Genomic DNA, 20254 nt, shown 5'->3' on the forward strand with positions numbered 1-20254 from the left:
CCTTCTTTTCTACTTGTGGGACTTCACCACAATGAGAAAATACTTTATACACTCTTCTTTGGACTTGCGAAGCTATATAAACTTGTCTTTCAACAGTTTTACAGTAGAATACTACTTTTCAGTGAATTTCGGTGGTTTGAAACACTGGTTTCATGTGAACTAGCTCTATTTCAAGGATTTCTTCAGTGTACAACATCCTTTCTAGCCTAGAAACTTACATTTTGATGGTTTTCCACTTGTTCTCACACAATTCTATGATATTCATTAGTATTTCCTCTGAATGACTACTGATTTCTAGCTGTTTCCTATAAAGGGCCTTCTGCTCCACTTGTGGGACTTCACCACAATGAGAAACTACTTTATACACTCTTCTCTGGACTTGCGAAGCTATATAAACTTGTCTTTCAACTGTTTTACAGTTAAATACTACTTTTCAGTGAATTCTGGTGGTTTGAAACACTGGTTTCATGTGAACTAACTCTATTTCAAGGATTTCTGCAGTGTACAACATCCTTTCTAGACTAGAGACTTACATTTTGATGTCTTTTACAGTTGTTCTCTCACTATTCTGTTATATTCATTAGTATTTGCTATGGATGACTACTGATTTCTAGCTGTTTCCTATAATGGGCCTTCTTTTCTCCTTGTGGGACTTCACCACAATGAGAAACTACTTTATACACTCTTCTCTGGACTTGCGAAGCTATATAAACTTGTCTTTCAACTGTTTTACAGTTGAATACTACTTTTCAGTGAATTCTGGTGGTTTCAAACACTGGTTTCATGTGAACTAACTCTATTTCAAGGATTTCTGCAGTGTACAACATCCTTTCTACACTAGAGACTTACATATTGGTGTCTTTTACACTTGTTATTCTCACTATTCTGTGATATTCATTAGTATTTGCTCTGAATTAGTAATGTTTTCTTGCAGTGTCCTATAGTGGGCCTTCTGGTATACTTGTGGGACTTCACCACATGTAGAAACAACTTTATATACTCTTCTCTGAACTTGTGAATCTTTATAAACTTGTCTTTCAACTGTTTTACAGTTGAATACTACTTTTCAGTGAATTCCGGTGGTTTGAAACACTGGTTTCATGTGAACTAGCTCTATTTCAAGGATTTCTTCAGTGTACAACATCCTTTCTAGACTAGAGACTTACATTTTGATGTCTTTTACACTTGTTCTATCACTATTCTGTGATATTCATTAGTATTTGCTCTGAATGACTACTGATTTCTAGCTGTTTCCTATAATGGGCCTTCTGGTATACTTGTGCGAGTTCACCACATGTAGAAACAACTTTATATACTCTTCTCTGAACTTGTGAATCTATATAAACTTGTCTTTCAACTGTTTTACAGTTGAATACTACTTTTCAGTGAATTCCGGTGGTTTGAAACACTGGTTTCATGTGAACTAGCTCTATTTCAAGGATTTCTTCAGTGTACAACATCCTTTCTAGCCTAGAAACTTACATTTTGATGTCTTTTATACTTGTTCTATCACTATTCTGTGATATTCATTAGTATTTGCTCAGAATTACTACTGATTTCTAGCTGTTTCCTATAAAGGGCCTTCTGCTCTACTTGTGGGACTTCACCACATGTAGAAACAACTTTATACACTCTTCTCTGGACTTGCGAAGCTATATAAACTTGTCTTTCAACGGTTTTACAGTTAAATACTACTTTTCAGTGAATTCTGGTGGTTTGAAACACTGGTTTCATGTGAAATAACTGTATTTCAAGGATTTGTGCAGTGTACACCATCCTTTCTATACTAGAGACTTACATTTTGAAGTCTTTTACACTTGTTCTCTCACTATTCTGTGATATTCATTAGTATTTGCTCTGAATGACTACTGATTTCTAGCTGTTTCCTATAATGGGCCTTCTTTTCTACTTGTGGGACTTCACAACATCTAGAAACTAATTTATACACTCTTCTCTAGACTTGCGAAGCTATATAAACTTGTCTTTCAACTGTTTTACAGTTAAATACACCTTTTCAGTGAATTCTGGTGGTTTGAAACACTGGTTTCATGTGAACTAACTCTATTTCAAGGATTTCTGCAGTGTGCAACATCCTTTCTAGACTAGAGACTTACATTTTGATGTCTTTTACACTTGTTCTCTCACTATTCTGTGATATTCATTAGTATTTCCTCTGAATGAGTACTGATTTCTAGCTGTTTCCTATAATGGGCCTTTTCTACTTGTGGGACTTCACCACATGTAGAAACAACTTTATACATTCTTCTCTGAACTTGTGAATCTATATAAACTTGTCTTTCAACTGTTTTACAGTTAAATACTACTTTTCAGTGAATTCTGGTGGTTTGAAACACTGGTTTCATGTGAACTAACTCTATTTCAAGGATTTCTGCAGTGTGCAACATCCTTTCTAGACTAGAGACTTACATTTTGATGTTTTTTACACTAGTTCTCTCACTATTCTGTGATATTCATTAGTATTTGCTCTGAATGACTACTGATTTCTGGCTGTTTTCTATAATGGGCCTTCTTTTCTACTTGTGGGACTTCACCACAATGAGAAAATACTTTATACACTCTTCTTTGGACTTGCGAAGCTATATAAACTTGTCTTTCAACTGTTTTACAGTAGAATACTACTTTTCAGTGAATTTCGGTGGTTTGAAACACTGGTTTCATGTGAACTAGCTCTATTTCAAGGATTTCTTCAGTGTACAACATCCTTTCTAGCCTAGAGACTTACATTTTGATGGTTTTCCACTTGTTCTCACACAATTCTATGATATTCATTAGTATTTCCTCTGAATGACTACTGATTTCTAGCTGTTTCCTATAAAGGGCCTTCTGCTCCACTTGTGGGACTTCACCACAATGAGAAACTACTTTATACACTCTTCTCTGGACTTACGAAGCTATATAAACTTGTCTTTCAACTGTTTTACAGTTAAATACTACTTTTCAGTGAATTCTGGTGGTTTGAAACACTGGTTTCATGTGAACTAACTCTATTTCAAGGATTTCTGCAGTGTACAACATCCTTTCTAGACTAGAGACTTACATTTTGATGTCTTTTACAGTTGTTCTCTCACTATTCTGTTATATTCATTAGTATTTGCTATGGATGACTACTGATTTCTAGCTGTTTCCTATAATGGGCCTTCTTTTCTCCTTGTGGGACTTCACCACAATGAGAAACTACTTTATACACTCTTCTCTGGACTTGCGAAGCTATATAAACTTGTCTTTCAACTGTTTTACAGTTGAATACTACTTTTCAGTGAATTCTGATGGTTTCAAACACTGGTTTCATGTGAACTAACTCTATTTCAAGGATTTCTGCAGTGTACAACATCCTTTCTACACTAGAGACTTACATATTGGTGTCTTTTACACTTGTTATTCTCACTATTCTGTGATATTCATTAGTATTTGCTCTGAATGACTACTGATTTCTAGCTGTTTCCTATAATGGGCCTTCTGGTATACTTGTGCGAGTTCACCACATGTAGAAACAACTTTATATACTCTTCTCTGAACTTGTGAATCTATATAAACTTGTCTTTCAACTGTTTTACAGTTGAATACTACTTTTCAGTGAATTCCGGTGGTTTGAAACACTGGTTTCATGTGAACTAGCTCTATTTCAAGGATTTCTTCAGTGTACAACATCCTTTCTAGCCTAGAAACTTACATTTTGATTCTTTTATACTTGTTCTATCACTATTCTGTGATATTCATTAGTATTTGCTCAGAATTACTACTGATTTCTAGCTGTTTCCTATAAAGGGCCTTCTGCTCTACTTGTGGGACTTCACATGTAGAAACAACTTTATACACTCTTCTCTGGACTTGCGAAGCTATATAAACTTGTCTTTCAACGGTTTTACAGTTAAATACTACTTTTCAGTGAATTCTGGTGGTTTGAAACACTGGTTTCATGTGAACTAACTCTATTTCAAGGATTTCTGCAGTGTACAACATCCTTTCTAGACTAGAGACTTACATATTGGTGTCTTTTACACTTGTTATTCTCACTATTCTGTGATATTCATTAGTATTTCCTCTGAATGACTACTGATTTCTAGCTGTTTCCTATAATGGGCCTTCTTTTCTACTTGTGGGACTTCACCACATGTAGAAACAACTTTATACATTCTTCTCTGAACTTGAGAAGCTATATACACTTGTCTTTCAACTGTTTTACAGTTAAATACTACTTTTCAGTGAATTCCGGTGGTTTGAAACACTGGTTTCATGTGACCTAACTGTATTTCAAGGACTTGTGCAGTGTACAACATCCTTTCTATACTAGAGACTTACATTTTGATGTCTTTTACACTTGTTCTCTCACTATTCTGTGATATTCATTAGTATTTGCTCTGAATGACTACTGATTTCTAGCTGTTTCCTATAATGGGCCTTCTTTTCTACTTGTGGGACTTCACAACATCTAGAAACTAATTTATACACTCTTCTCTGGACTTGCGAAGCTATATAAACTTGTCTTTCAACTGTTTTACAGTTAAATACACCTTTTCAGTGAATTCTGGTGGTTTGAAACACTGGTTTCATGTGAACTAACTCTATGTCAAGGATTTCTGCAGTGTGCAACATCCTTTCTAGACTAGAGACTTACATTTTGATGTCTTTTACACTAGTTCTCTCACTATTCTGTGATATTCATTAGTATTTGCTCTGAATGACTACTGATTTCTAGCTGTTTTCTATAATGGGCCTTCTTTTCTACTTGTGGGACTTCACCACAATGAGAAAATAGTTTATACACTCTTCTTTGGACTTGCGAAGCTATATAAACTTGTCTTTCAACAGTTTTACAGTAGAATACTACTTTTCAGTGAATTTCGGTGGTTTGAAACACTGGTTTCATGTGAACTAGCTCTATTTCAAGGATTTCTTCAGTGTACAACATCCTTTCTAGCCTAGAAACTTACATTTTGATGGTTTTCCACTTGTTCTCACACAATTCTATGATATTCATTAGTATTTCCTCTGAATGACTACTGATTTCTACCTGTTTCCTATAAAGGGCCTTCTGCTCCACTTGTGGGACTTCACCACAATGAGAAACTACTTTATACACTCTTCTCTGGACTTGCGAAGCTATATAAACTTGTCTTTCAACTGTTTTACAGTTAAATACTACTTTTCAGTGAATTGTGGTGGTTTGAAACACTGGTTTCATGTGAACTAACTCTATTTCAAGGATTTCTGCAGTGTACAACATCCTTTCTAGACTGGAGACTTACATTTTGATGTCTTTTACAGTTGTTCTCTCACTATTCTGTTATATTCATTAGTATTTGCTATGGATGACTACTGATTTCTAGCTGTTTCCTATAATGGGCCTTCTTTTCTCCTTGTGGGACTTCACCACAATGAGAAACTACTTTATACACTCTTCTCTGGACTTGCGAAGCTATATAAACTTGTCTTTCAACTGTTTTACAGTTGAATACTACTTTTCAGTGAATTCTGGTGGTTTGAAACACTGGTTTCATGTGAACTAACTCTATTTCAAGGATTTCTGCAGTGTACAACATCCTTTCTACACTAGAGACTTGCATATTGGTGTCTTTTACACTTGTTATTCTCACTATTCTGTGATATTCATTAGTATTTGCTCTGAATTAGTAATGTTTTCTTGCAGTGTCCTATAGTGGGCCTTCTGGTATACTTGTGGGACTTCACCACATGTAGAAACAACTTTATATACTCTTCTCTGAACTTGTGAATCTTTATAAACTTGTCTTTCAACTGTTTCACAGTTGAATACTACTTTTCAGTGAATTCCGGTGGTTTGAAACACTGGTTTCATGTGAACTAGCTCTATTTCAAGGATTTCTTCAGTGTACAACATCCTTTCTAGACTAGAGACTTACATTTTGATGTCTTTTACACTTGTTCTATCACTATTCTGTGATATTCATTAGTATTTGCTCTGAATGACTACTGATTTCTAGCTGTTTCCTATAATGGGCCTTCTGGTATACTTGTGCGAGTTCACCACATGTAGAAACAACTTTATATACTCTTCTCTGAACTTGTGAATCTATATAAACTTGTCTTTCAACTGTTTTACAGTTGAATACTACTTTTCAGTGAATTCCGGTGGTTTGAAACACTGGTTTCATGTGAACTAGATCTATTTCAAGGATTTCTTCAGTGTACAACATCCTTTCTAGCCTAGAAACTTACATTTTGATTCTTTTATACTTGTTCTATCACTATTCTGTGATATTCATTAGTATTTGCTCAGAATTACTACAGATTTCTAGCTGTTTCCTATAAAGGGCCTTCTGCTCTACTTGTGGGACTTCACATGTAGAAACAACTTTATACACTCTTCTCTGGACTTGCGAAGCTATATAAACTTGTCTTTCAACGGTTTTACAGTTAAATACTACTTTTCAGTGAATTCTGGTGGTTTGAAACACTGGTTTCATGTGAACTAACTCTATTTCAAGGATTTCTGCAGTGTACAACATCCTTTCTAGACTAGAGACTTACATATTGGTGTCTTTTACACTTGTTATTCTCACTATTCTGTGATATTCATTAGTATTTCCTCTGAATGACTACTGATTTCTTGCTGTTTCCTATAATGGGCCTTCTTTTCTACTTGTGGGACTTCACCACATGTAGAAACAACTTTATACATTCTTCTCTGAACTTGAGAAGCTATATACACTTGTCTTTCAACTGTTTTACAGTTAAATACTACTTTTCAGTGAATTCCGGTGGTTTGAAACACTGGTTTCATGTGACCTAACTGTATTTCAAGGACTTGTGCAGTGTACAACATCCTTTCTAGACTAGAGACTTACATTTTGATGTCTTTTACACTTGTTCTCTCACTATTCTGTGATATTAATTAGTATTTGCTCTGAATGACTACTGATTTCTAGCTGTTTCCTATAATGGGCCTTCTTTTCTACTTGTGGGACTTCACAACGTCTAGAAACTAATTTATACACTCTTCTCTAGACTTGCGAAGCTATATAAACTTGTCTTTCAACTGTTTTACAGTTAAATACACCTTTTCAGTGAATTCTGGTGGTTTGAAACACTGGTTTCATGTGAACTAAGTCTATGTCAAGGATTTCTGCAGTGTGCAACATCCTTTCTAGACTAGAGACTTACATTTTGATGTCTTTTACACTAGTTCTCTCACTATTCTGTGATATTCATTAGTATTTGCTCTGAATGACTACTGATTTCTAGCTGTTTTCTATAATGGGCCTTCTTTTCTACTTGTGGGACTTCACCACAATGAGAAAATACTTTATACACTCTTCTTTGGACTTGCGAAGCTATATAAACTTGTCTTTCAACTGTTTTACAGTAGAATACTACTTTTCAGTGAATTCCGGTGGTTTGAAACACTGGTTTCATGTGAACTAGCTCTATTTCAAGGATTTCTTCAGTGTACAACATCCTTTCTAGCCTAGAAACTTACATTTTGATGGTTTTCCACTTGTTCTCACACAATTCTATGATATTCATTAGTATTTCCTCTGAATGACTACTGATTTCTAGCTGTTTCCTATAAAGGGCCTTCTGCTCCACTTGTGGGACTTCACCACAATGAGAAACTACTTTATACACTCTTCTCTGGACTTGCGAAGCTATATAAACTTGTCTTTCAACTGTTTTACTGTTAAATACTACTTTTCAGTGAATTCTGGTGGTTTGAAACACTGGTTTCATGTGAACTAACTCTATTTCAAGGATTTCTGCAGTGTACAACATCCTTTCTAGACTAGAGACTTACATTTTGATGTCTTTTACAGTTGTTCTCTCACTATTCTGTTATATTCATTAGTATTTGCTATGGATGACTACTGATTTCTAGCTGTTTCCTATAATGGGCCTTCTTTTCTACTTGTGGGACTTCACCACATGTAGAAACAACTTTATACATTCTTCTCTGAACTTGAGAAGCTATATACACTTGTCTTTCAACTGTTTTACAGTTAAATACTACTTTTCAGTGAATTCTGGTGGTTTGAAACACTGGTTTCATGTGAACTAACTCTATTTCAAGGATTTCTGCAGTGTGCAACATCCTTTCTAGACTAGAGACTTACATTTTGATGTCTTTTACACTTGTTCTCTCACTATTCTGTGATATTCTTTAGTATTTGCTCTGAAATACTACTAAATTCTAGATGTTTCCCATAATGGGCCTTCTTTTCTACTTGTGGGACTTCACCACATGTAGAAGAAACTTTATACACTATTCTCTGAACTTGAGAAGCTATATACACTTGTCTTTCAACTGTTTTACAGTTAAATACTACTTTTCAGTGAATTCCGGTGGTTTGAAACACTGGTTTCATGTGAACTAACTGTATTTCAAGGACTTGTGCAGTGTACAACATCCTTTCTATACTAGAGACTTACATTTTGATGTCTTTTACACTTGTTCTCTCACTATTCTGTGATATTCATTAGTATTTCCTCTGAATTACTACTGATTTCTAGCTATTTCCTATAAAGGGCCGTCTGCTCTACTTGTGGGACTTCACCACATGTAGAAACAACTTTATCCACTCTTCTCTGGACTTGCGAAGCTATATAAACTTGTCTTTCAACTGTTTTACAGTTGAATACTACTTTTCAGTGAATTCCGGTGGTTTGAAACACTGGTTTCATGTGAACTAGCTCTATTTCAAGGATTTCTTCAGTGTACAACATCCTTTCTAGACTAGAGACTTACATATTGGTGTCTTTTACACTTGTTATTCTCACTATTCTGTGATATTCATTAGTATTTCCTCTGAATGACTACTGATTTCTAGCTGTTTCCTATAATGGGCCTTCTTTTCTACTTGTGGGACTTCACCACATGTAGAAACAACTTTATATACTCTTCCCTGAACTTGTGAATCTTTATAAACTTGTCTTTCAACTGTTTTACAGTTGAATACTACTTTTCAGTGAATTCCGGTGGTTTGAAACACTGGTTTCATGTGAACTAGCTCTATTTCAAGGATTTCTTCAGTGTACAACATCCTTTCTAGACTAGAGACTTACATTTTGATGTCTTTTACACTTGTTCTCTCACTATTCTGTTATATTCATTAGTATTTGCTATGGATGACTACTGATTTCTAGCTGTTTCCTATAATGGGCCTTCTTTTCTCCTTGTGGGACTTCACCACAATGAGAAACTACTTTATACACTCTTCTCTGGACTTGCGAAGCTATATAAACTTGTCTTTCAACTGTTTTACAGTTGAATACTACTTTTCAGTGAATTCTGGTGGTTTCAAACACTGATTTCATGTGAACTAACTCTATTTCAAGGATTTCTGCAGTGTACAACATCCTTTCTACACTAGAGACTTACATATTGGTGTCTTTTACACTTGTTATTCTCACTATTCTGTGATATTCATTAGTATTTGCTCTGAATTAGTAATGTTTTCTTGCAGTGTCCTATAGTGGGCCTTCTGGTATACTTGTGGGACTTCACCACATGTAGAAACAACTTTATATACTCTTCTCTGAACTTGTGAATCTTTATAAACTTGTCTTTCAACTGTTTTACAGTTGAATACTACTTTTCAGTGAATTCCGGTGGTTTGAAACACTGGTTTCATGTGAACTAGCTCTATTTCAAGGATTTCTTCAGTGTACAACATCCTTTCTAGACTAGAGACTTACATTTTGATGTCTTTTACACTTGTTCTATCACTATTCTGTGATATTCATTAGTATTTGCTCAGAATTACTACTGATTTCTAGCTGTTTCCTATAAAGGGCCTTCTGCTCTACTTGTGGGACTTCACCACATGTAGAAACAACTTTATACACTCTTCTCTGGACTTGCGAAGCTATATAAACTTGTCTTTCAACGGTTTTACAGTTAAATACTACTTTTCAGTGAATTCTGGTGGTTTGAAACACTGGTTTCATGTGAAATAACTGTATTTCAAGGATTTGTGCAGTGTACAACATCCTTTCTATACTAGAGACTTACATTTTGATGTCTTTTACACTTGTTCTCTCACTATTCTGTGATATTCATTAGTATTTGCTCTGAATGACTACTGATTTCTAGCTGTTTCCTATAATGGGCCTTCTTTTCTACTTGTGGGACTTCACCACAATGAGAAAATACTTTATACACTCTTCTTTGGACTTGCGAAGCTATATAAACTTGTCTTTCAACTGTTTTACAGTTAAATACACCTTTTCAGTGAATTCTGGTGGTTTGAAACACTGGTTTCATGTGAACTAACTCTATTTCAAGGATTTCTGCAGTGTGCAACATCCTTTCTAGACTAGAGACTTACATTTTGATGTCTTTTACACTTGTTCTCTCACTATTCTGTGATATTCATTAGTATTTCCTCTGAATGACTACTGATTTCTAGCTGTTCCCTATAATGGGCCTTTTCTACTTGTGGGACTTCACCACATGTAGAAACAACTTTATACATTCTTCTCTGAACTTGTGAATCTATATAAACTTGTCTTTCAACTGTTTTACAGTTAAATACTACTTTTCAGTGAATTCTGGTGGTTTGAAACACTGGTTTCATGTGAACTAACTCTATTTCAAGGATTTCTGCAGTGTGCAACATCCTTTCTAGACTAGAGACTTACATTTTGATGTTTTTTACACTAGTTCTCTCACTATTCTGTGATATTCATTAGTATTTGCTCTGAATGACTACTGATTTCTGGCTGTTTTCTATAATGGGCCTTCTTTTCTACTTGTGGGACTTCACCACAATGAGAAAATACTTTATACACTCTTCTTTGGACTTGCGAAGCTATATAAACTTGTCTTTCAACTGTTTTACAGTAGAATACTACTTTTCAGTGAATTTCGGTGGTTTGAAACACTGGTTTCATGTGAACTAGCTCTATTTCAAGGATTTCTTCAGTGTACAACATCCTTTCTAGCCTAGAGACTTACATTTTGATGGTTTTCCACTTGTTCTCACACAATTCTATGATATTCATTAGTATTTCCTCTGAATGACTACTGATTTCTAGCTGTTTCCTATAAAGGGCCTTCTGCTCCACTTGTGGGACTTCACCACAATGAGAAACTACTTTATACACTCTTCTCTGGACTTGCGAAGCTATATAAACTTGTCTTTCAACTGTTTTACAGTTAAATACTACTTTTCAGTGAATTTTGGTGGTTTGAAACACTGGTTTCATGTGAACTAACTCTATTTCAAGGATTTCTGCAGTGTACAACATCCTTTCTAGACTAGAGACTTACATTTTGATGTCTTTTACAGTTGTTCTCTCACTATTCTGTTATATTCATTAGTATTTGCTATGGATGACTACTGATTTCTAGCTGTTTCCTATAATGGGCCTTCTTTTCTCCTTGTGGGACTTCACCACAATGAGAAATTACTTTATACACTCTTCTCTGGACTTGCGAAGCTATATAAACTTGTCTTTCAACTGTTTTACAGTTGAATACTACTTTTCAGTGAATTCTGATGGTTTCAAACACTGGTTTCATGTGAACTAACTCTATTTCAAGGATTTCTGCAGTGTACAACATCCTTTCTACACTAGAGACTTACATATTGGTGTCTTTTACACTTGTTATTCTCACTATTCTGTGATATTCATTAGTATTTGCTCTGAATGACTACTGATTTCTAGCTGTTTCCTATAATGGGCCTTCTGGTATACTTGTGCGAGTTCACCACATGTAGAAACAATTTTATATACTATTCTCTGAACTTGTGAATCTATATAAACTTGTCTTTCAACTGTTTTACAGTTGAATACTACTTTTCAGTGAATTCCGGTGGTTTGAAACACTGGTTTCATGTGAACTAGCTCTATTTCAAGGATTTCTTCAGTGTACAACATCCTTTCTAGCCTAGAAACTTACATTTTGATTCTTTTATACTTGTTCTATCACTATTCTGTGATATTCATTAGTATTTGCTCAGAATTACTACTGATTTCTAGCTGTTTCCTATAAAGGGCCTTCTGCTCTACTTGTGGGACTTCACATGTAGAAACAACTTTATACACTCTTCTCTGGACTTGCGAAGCTATATAAACTTGTCTTTCAACGGTTTTACAGTTAAATACTACTTTTCAGTGAATTCTGGTGGTTTGAAACACTGGTTTCATGTGAACTAACTCTATTTCAAGGATTTCTGCAGTGTACAACATCCTTTCTAGACTAGAGACTTACATATTGGTGTCTTTTACACTTGTTATTCTCACTATTCTGTGATATTCATTAGTATTTCCTCTGAATGACTACTGATTTCTAGCTGTTTCCTATAATGGGCCTTCTTTTCTACTTGTGGGACTTCACCACATGTAGAAACAACTTTATACATTCTTCTCTGAACTTGAGAAGCTATATACACTTGTCTTTCAACTGTTTTACAGTTAAATACTACTTTTCAGTGAATTCCGGTGGTTTGAAACACTGGTTTCATGTGAACTAACTGTATTTCAAGGACTTGTGCAGTGTACAACATCCTTTCTATACTAGAGACTTACATTTTGATGTCTTTTACACTTGTTCTCTCACTATTCTGTGATATTCATTAGTATTTGCTCTGAATGACTCCTGATTTCTAGCTGTTTCCTATAATGGGCCTTCTTTTCTACTTGTGGGACTTCACAACATCTAGAAACTAATTTATACACTCTTCTCTAGACTTGCGAAGCTATATAAACTTGTCTTTCAACTGTTTTACAGTTAAATACACCTTTTCAGTGAATTCTGGTGGTTTGAAACACTGGTTTCATGTGAACTAACTCTATGTCAAGGATTTCTGCAGTGTGCAACATCCTTTCTAGACTAGAGACTTACATTTTGATGTCTTTTACACTAGTTCTCTCACTATTCTGTGATATTCATTAGTATTTGCTCTGAATGACTACTGATTTCTAGCTGTTTTCTATAATGGGCCTTCTTTTCTACTTGTGGGACTTCACCACAATGAGAAAATACTTTATACACTCTTCTTTGGACTTGCGAAGCTATATAAACTTGTCTTTCAACAGTTTTACAGTAGAATACTACTTTTCAGTGAATTTCGGTGGTTTGAAACACTGGTTTCATGTGAACTAGCTCTATTTCAAGGATTTCTTCAGTGTACAACATCCTTTCTAGCCTAGAAACTTACATTTTGATGGTTTTCCACTTGTTCTCACACAATTCTATGATATTCATTAGTATTTCCTCTGAATGACTACTGATTTCTAGCTGTTTCCTATAAAGGGCCTTCTGCTCCACTTGTGGGACTTCACCACAATGAGAAACTACTTTATACACTCTTCTCTGGACTTGCGAAGCTATATAAACTTGTCTTTCAACTGTTTTACAGTTAAATACTACTTTTCAGTGAATTGTGGTGGTTTGAAACACTGGTTTCATGTGAACTAACTCTATTTCAAGGATTTCTGCAGTGTACAACATCCTTTCTAGACTAGAGACTTACATTTTGATGTCTTTTACAGTTGTTCTCTCACTATTCTGTTATATTCATTAGTATTTGCTATGGATGACTACTGATTTCTAGCTGTTTCCTATAATGGGCCTTCTTTTCTCCTTGTGGGACTTCACCACAATGAGAAACTACTTTATACACTCTTCTCTGGACTTGCGAAGCTATATAAACTTGTCTTTCAACTGTTTTACAGTTGAATACTACTTTTCAGTGAATTCTGGTGGTTTCAAACACTGGTTTCATGTGAACTAACTCTATTTCAAGGATTTCTGCAGTGTACAACATCCTTTCTACACTAGAGACTTGCATATTGGTGTCTTTTACACTTGTTATTCTCACTATTCTGTGATATTCATTAGTAGTTGCTCTGAATTAGTAATGTTTTCATGCAGTGTCCTATAGTGGGCCTTCTGGTATACTTGTGGGACTTCACCACATGTAGAAACAACTTTATATACTCTTCTCTGAACTTGTGAATCTTTATAAACTTGTCTTTCAACTGTTTCACAGTTGAATACTACTTTTCAGTGAATTCCGGTGGTTTGAAACACTGGTTTCATGTGAACTATCTCTATTTCAAGGATTTCTTCAGTGTACAACATCCTTTATAGACTAGAGACTTACATTTTGATTTCTTTTACACTTGTTCTATCACTATTCTGTGATATTCATTAGTATTTGCTCTGAATGACTACTGATTTCTAGCTGTTTCCTATAATGGGCCTTTTGGTATACTTGTGCGAGTTCACCACATGTAGAAACAACTTTATATACTCTTCTCTGAACTTGTGAATCTATATAAACTTGTCTTTCAACTCTTTTACAGTTGAATACTACTTTTCAGTGAATTCCGGTGGTTTGAAACACTGGTTTCATGTGAACTAGATCTATTTCAAGGATTTCTTCAGTGTACAACATCCTTTCTAGCCTAGAAACTTACATTTTGATTCTTTTATACTTGTTCTATCACTATTCTGTGCTATTCATTAGTATTTGCTCAGAATTACTACAGATTTCTAGCTGTTTCCTATAAAGGGCCTTCTGCTCTACTTGTGGGACTTCACATGTAGAAACAACTTTATACACTCTTCTCTGGACTTGCGAAGCTATATAAACTTGTCTTTCAACGGTTTTACAGTTAAATACTACTTTTCAGTGAATTCTGGTGGTTTGAAACACTGGTTTCATGTGAACTAACTCTATTTCAAGGATTTCTGCAGTGTACAACATCCTTTCTAGACTAGAGACTTACATATTGGTGTCTTTTACACTTGTTATTCTCACTATTCTGTGATATTCATTAGTATTTCCTCTGAATGACTACTGATTTCTTGCTGTTTCCTATAATGGGCCTTCTTTTCTACTTGTGGGACTTCACCACATGTAGAAACAACTTTATACATTCTTCTCTGAACTTGAGAAGCTATATACACTTGTCTTTCAACTGTTTTACAGTTAAATACTACTTTTCAGTGAATTCCGGTGGTTTGAAACACTGGTTTCATGTGACCTAACTGTATTTCAAGGACTTGTGCAGTGTACAACATCCTTTCTAGACTAGAGACTTACATTTTGATGTCTTTTACACTTGTTCTCTCACTATTCTGTGATATTAATTAGTATTTGCTCTGAATGACTACTGATTTCTAGCTGTTTCCTATAATGGGCCTTCTTTTCTACTTGTGGGACTTCACAACGTCTAGAAACTAATTTATACACTCTTCTCTAGACTTGCGAAGCTATATAAACTTGCCTTTCAACTGTTTTACAGTTAAATACACCTTTTCAGTGAATTCTGGTGGTTTGAAACACTGGTTTCATGTGAACTAAGTCTATGTCAAGGATTTCTGCAGTGTGCAACATCCTTTCTAGACTAGAGACTTACATTTTGATGTCTTTTACACTTGTTCTCTCACTATTCTGTGATATTCATTAGTATTTCCTCTGAATTACTACTGATTTCTAGCTATTTCCTATAAAGGGCCGTCTGCTCTACTTGTGGGACTTCACCACATGTAGAAACAACTTTATCCACTCTTCTCTGGACTTGCGAAGCTATATAAACTTGTCTTTCAACTGTTTTACAGTTGAATACTACTTTTCAGTGAATTCCGGTGGTTTGAAACACTGGTTTCATGTGAACTAGCTCTATTTCAAGGATTTCTTCAGTGTACAACATCCTTTCTAGACTAGAGACTTACATATTGGTGTCTTTTACACTTGTTATTCTCACTATTCTGTGATATTCATTAGTATTTCCTCTGAATGACTACTGATTTCTAGCTGTTTCCTATAATGGGCCTTCTTTTCTACTTGTGGGACTTCACCACATGTAGAAACAACTTTATATACTCTTCCCTGAACTTGTGAATCTTTATAAACTTGTCTTTCAACTGTTTTACAGTTGAATACTACTTTTCAGTGAATTCCGGTGGTTTGAAACACTGGTTTCATGTGAACTAGCTCTATTTCAAGGATTTCTTCAGTGTACAACATCCTTTCTAGACTAGAGACTTACATTTTGATGTCTTTTACACTTGTTCTATCACTATTCTGTGATATTCATTAGTATTTGCTCAGAATTACTACTGATTTCTAGCTGTTTCCTATAAAGGGCCTTCTGCTCTACTTGTGGGACTTCACCACATGTAGAAACAACTTTATACACTCTTCTCTGGACTTGCGAAGCTATATAAACTTGTCTTTCAACGGTTTTACAGTTAAATACTACTTTTCAGTGAATTCTGGTGGTTTGAAACACTGGTTTCATGTGAAATAACTGTATTTCAAGGATTTGTGCAGTGTACAACATCCTTTCTATACTAGAGACTTACATTTTGATGTCTTTTACACTTGTTCTCTCACTATTCTGTGATATTCATTAGTATTTGCTCTGAATGACTACTGATTTCTAGCTGTTTCCTATAATGGGCCTTCTTTTCTACTTGTGGGACTTCACCACAATGAGAAAATACTTTATACACTCTTCTTTGGACTTGCGAAGCTATATAAACTTGTCTTTCAACTGTTTTACAGTTAAATACACCTTTTCAGTGAATTCTGGTGGTTTGAAACACTGGTTTCATGTGAACTAACTCTATTTCAAGGATTTCTGCAGTGTGCAACATCCTTTCTAGACTAGAGACTTACATTTTGATGTCTTTTACACTTGTTCTCTCACTATTCTGTGATATTCATTAGTATTTCCTCTGAATGACTACTGATTTCTAGCTATTCCCTATAATGGGCCTTTTCTACTTGTGGGACTTCACCACATGTAGAAACAACTTTATACATTCTTCTCTGAACTTGTGAATCTATATAAACTTGTCTTTCAACTGTTTTACAGTTAAATACTACTTTTCAGTGAATTCTGGTGGTTTGAAACACTGGTTTCATGTGAACTAACTCTATTTCAAGGATTTCTGCAGTGTGCAACATCCTTTCTAGACTAGAGACTTACATTTTGATGTTTTTTACACTAGTTCTCTCACTATTCTGTGATATTCATTAGTATTTGCTCTGAATGACTACTGATTTCTGGCTGTTTTCTATAATGGGCCTTCTTTTCTACTTGTGGGACTTCACCACAATGAGAAAATACTTTATACACTCTTCTTTGGACTTGCGAAGCTATATAAACTTGTCTTTCAACTGTTTTACAGTAGAATACTACTTTTCAGTGAATTTCGGTGGTTTGAAACACTGGTTTCATGTGAACTAGCTCTATTTCAAGGATTTCTTCAGTGTACAACATCCTTTCTAGCCTAGAGACTTACATTTTGATGGTTTTCCACTTGTTCTCACACAATTCTATGATATTCATTAGTATTTCCTCTGAATGACTACTGATTTCTAGCTGTTTCCTATAAAGGGCCTTCTGCTCCACTTGTGGGACTTCACCACAATGAGAAACTACTTTATACACTCTTCTCTGGACTTGCGAAGCTATATAAACTTGTCTTTCAACTGTTTTACAGTTAAATACTACTTTTCAGTGAATTTTGGTGGTTTGAAACACTGGTTTCATGTGAACTAACTCTATTTCAAGGATTTCTGCAGTGTACAACATCCTTTCTAGACTAGAGACTTACATTTTGATGTCTTTTACAGTTGTTCTCTCACTATTCTGTTATATTCATTAGTATTTGCTATGGATGACTACTGATTTCTAGCTGTTTCCTATAATGGGCCTTCTTTTCTCCTTGTGGGACTTCACCACAATGAGAAACTACTTTATACACTCTTCTCTGGACTTGCGAAGCTATATAAACTTGTCTTTCAACTGTTTTACAGTTGAATACTACTTTTCAGTGAATTCTGATGGTTTCAAACACTGGTTTCATGTGAAATAACTCTATTTCAAGGATTTCTGCAGTGTACAACATCCTTTCTACACTAGAGACTTACATATTGGTGTCTTTTACACTTGTTATTCTCACTATTCTGTGATATTCATTAGTATTTGCTCTGAATGACTACTGATTTCTAGCTGTTTCCTATAATGGGCCTTCTGGTATACTTGTGCGAGTTCACCACATGTAGAAACAACTTTATATACTCTTCTCTGAACTTGTGAATCTATATAAACTTGTCTTTCAACTGTTTTACAGTTGAATACTACTTTTCAGTGAATTCCGGTGGTTTGAAACACTGGTTTCATGTGAACTAGCTCTATTTCAAGGATTTCTTCAGTGTACAACATCCTTTCTAGCCTAGAAACTTACATTTTGATTCTTTTATACTTGTTCTATCACTATTCTGTGATATTCATTAGTATTTGCTCAGAATTACTACTGATTTCTAGCTGTTTCCTATAAAGGGCCTTCTGCTCTACTTGTGGGACTTCACATGTAGAAACAACTTTATACACTCTTCTCTGGACTTGCGAAGCTATATAAACTTGTCTTTCAACGGTTTTACAGTTAAATACTACTTTTCAGTGAATTCTGGTGGTTTGAAACACTGGTTTCATGTGAACTAACTCTATTTCAAGGATTTCTGCAGTGTACAACATCCTTTCTAGACTAGAGACTTACATATTGGTGTCTTTTACACTTGTTATTCTCACTATTCTGTGATATTCATTAGTATTTCCTCTGAATGACTACTGATTTCTAGCTGTTTCCTATAATGGGCCTTCTTTTCTACTTGTGGGACTTCACCACATGTAGAAACAACTTTATACATTCTTCTCTGAACTTGAGAAGCTATATACACTTGTCTTTCAACTGTTTTACAGTTAAATACTACTTTTCAGTGAATTCCGGTGGTTTGAAACACTGGTTTCATGTGAACTAACTGTATTTCAAGGACTTGTGCAGTGTACAACATCCTTTCTATACTAGAGACTTACATTTTGATGTCTTTTACACTTGTTCTCTCACTATTCTGTGATATTCATTAGTATTTGCTCTGAATGACTACTGATTTCTAGCTGTTTCCTATAATGGGCCTTCTTTTCTACTTGTGGGACTTCACAACATCTAGAAACTAATTTATACACTCTTCTCTAGACTTGCGAAGCTATATAAACTTGTCTTTCAACTGTTTTACAGTTAAATACACCTTTTCAGTGAATTCTGGTGGTTTGAAACACTGGTTTCATGTGAACTAACTCTATGTCAAGGATTTCTGCAGTGTGCAACATCCTTTCTAGACTAGAGACTTACATTTTGATGTCTTTTACACTAGTTCTCTCACTATTCTGTGATATTCATTAGTATTTGCTCTGAATGACTACTGATTTCTAGCTGTTTTCTATAATGGGCCTTCTTTTCTACTTGTGGGACTTCACCACAATGAGAAAATACTTTATACACTCTTCTTTGGACTTGCGAAGCTATATAAACTTGTCTTTCAACAGTTTTACAGTAGAATACTACTTTTCAGTGAATTTCGGTGGTTTGAAACACTGGTTTCATGTGAACTAGCTCTATTTCAAGGATTTCTTCAGTGTACAACATCCTTTCTAGCCTAGAAACTTACATTTTGATGGTTTTCCACTTGTTCTCACACAATTCTATGATATTCATTAGTATTTCCTCTGAATGACTACTGATTTCTAGCTGTTTCCTATAAAGGGCCTTCTGCTCCACTTGTGGGACTTCACCACAATGAGAAACTACTTTATACACTCTTCTCTGGACTTGCGAAGCTATATAAACTTGTCTTTCAACTGTTTTACAGTTAAATACTACTTTTCAGTGAATTGTGGTGGTTTGAAACACTGGTTTCATGTGAACTAACTCTATTTCAAGGATTTCTGCAGTGTACAACATCCTTTCTAGACTAGAGACTTACATTTTGATGTCTTTTACAGTTGTTCTCTCACTATTCTGTTATATTCATTAGTATTTGCTATGGATGACTACTGATTTCTAGCTGTTTCCTATAATGGGCCTTCTTTTCTCCTTGTGGGACTTCACCACAATGAGAAACTACTTTATACACTCTTCTCTGGACTTGCGAAGCTATATAAACTTGTCTTTCAACTGTTTTACAGTTGAATACTACTTTTCAGTGAATTCTGGTGGTTTCAAACACTGGTTTCATGTGAACTAACTCTATTTCAAGGATTTCTGCAGTGTACAACATCCTTTCTACACTAGAGACTTGCATATTGGTGTCTTTTACACTTGTTATTCTCACTATTCTGTGATATTCATTAGTATTTGCTCTGAATTAGTAATGTTTTCTTGCAGTGTCCTATAGTCGGCCTTCTGGTATACTTGTGGGACTTCACCACATGTAGAAACAACTTTATATAC

This window comes from Cnephaeus nilssonii, assembly GCF_951640355.1.
Source record: "Cnephaeus nilssonii genome assembly, chromosome: 2".
NCBI lineage: Eukaryota > Metazoa > Chordata > Mammalia > Chiroptera > Vespertilionidae > Cnephaeus > Cnephaeus nilssonii.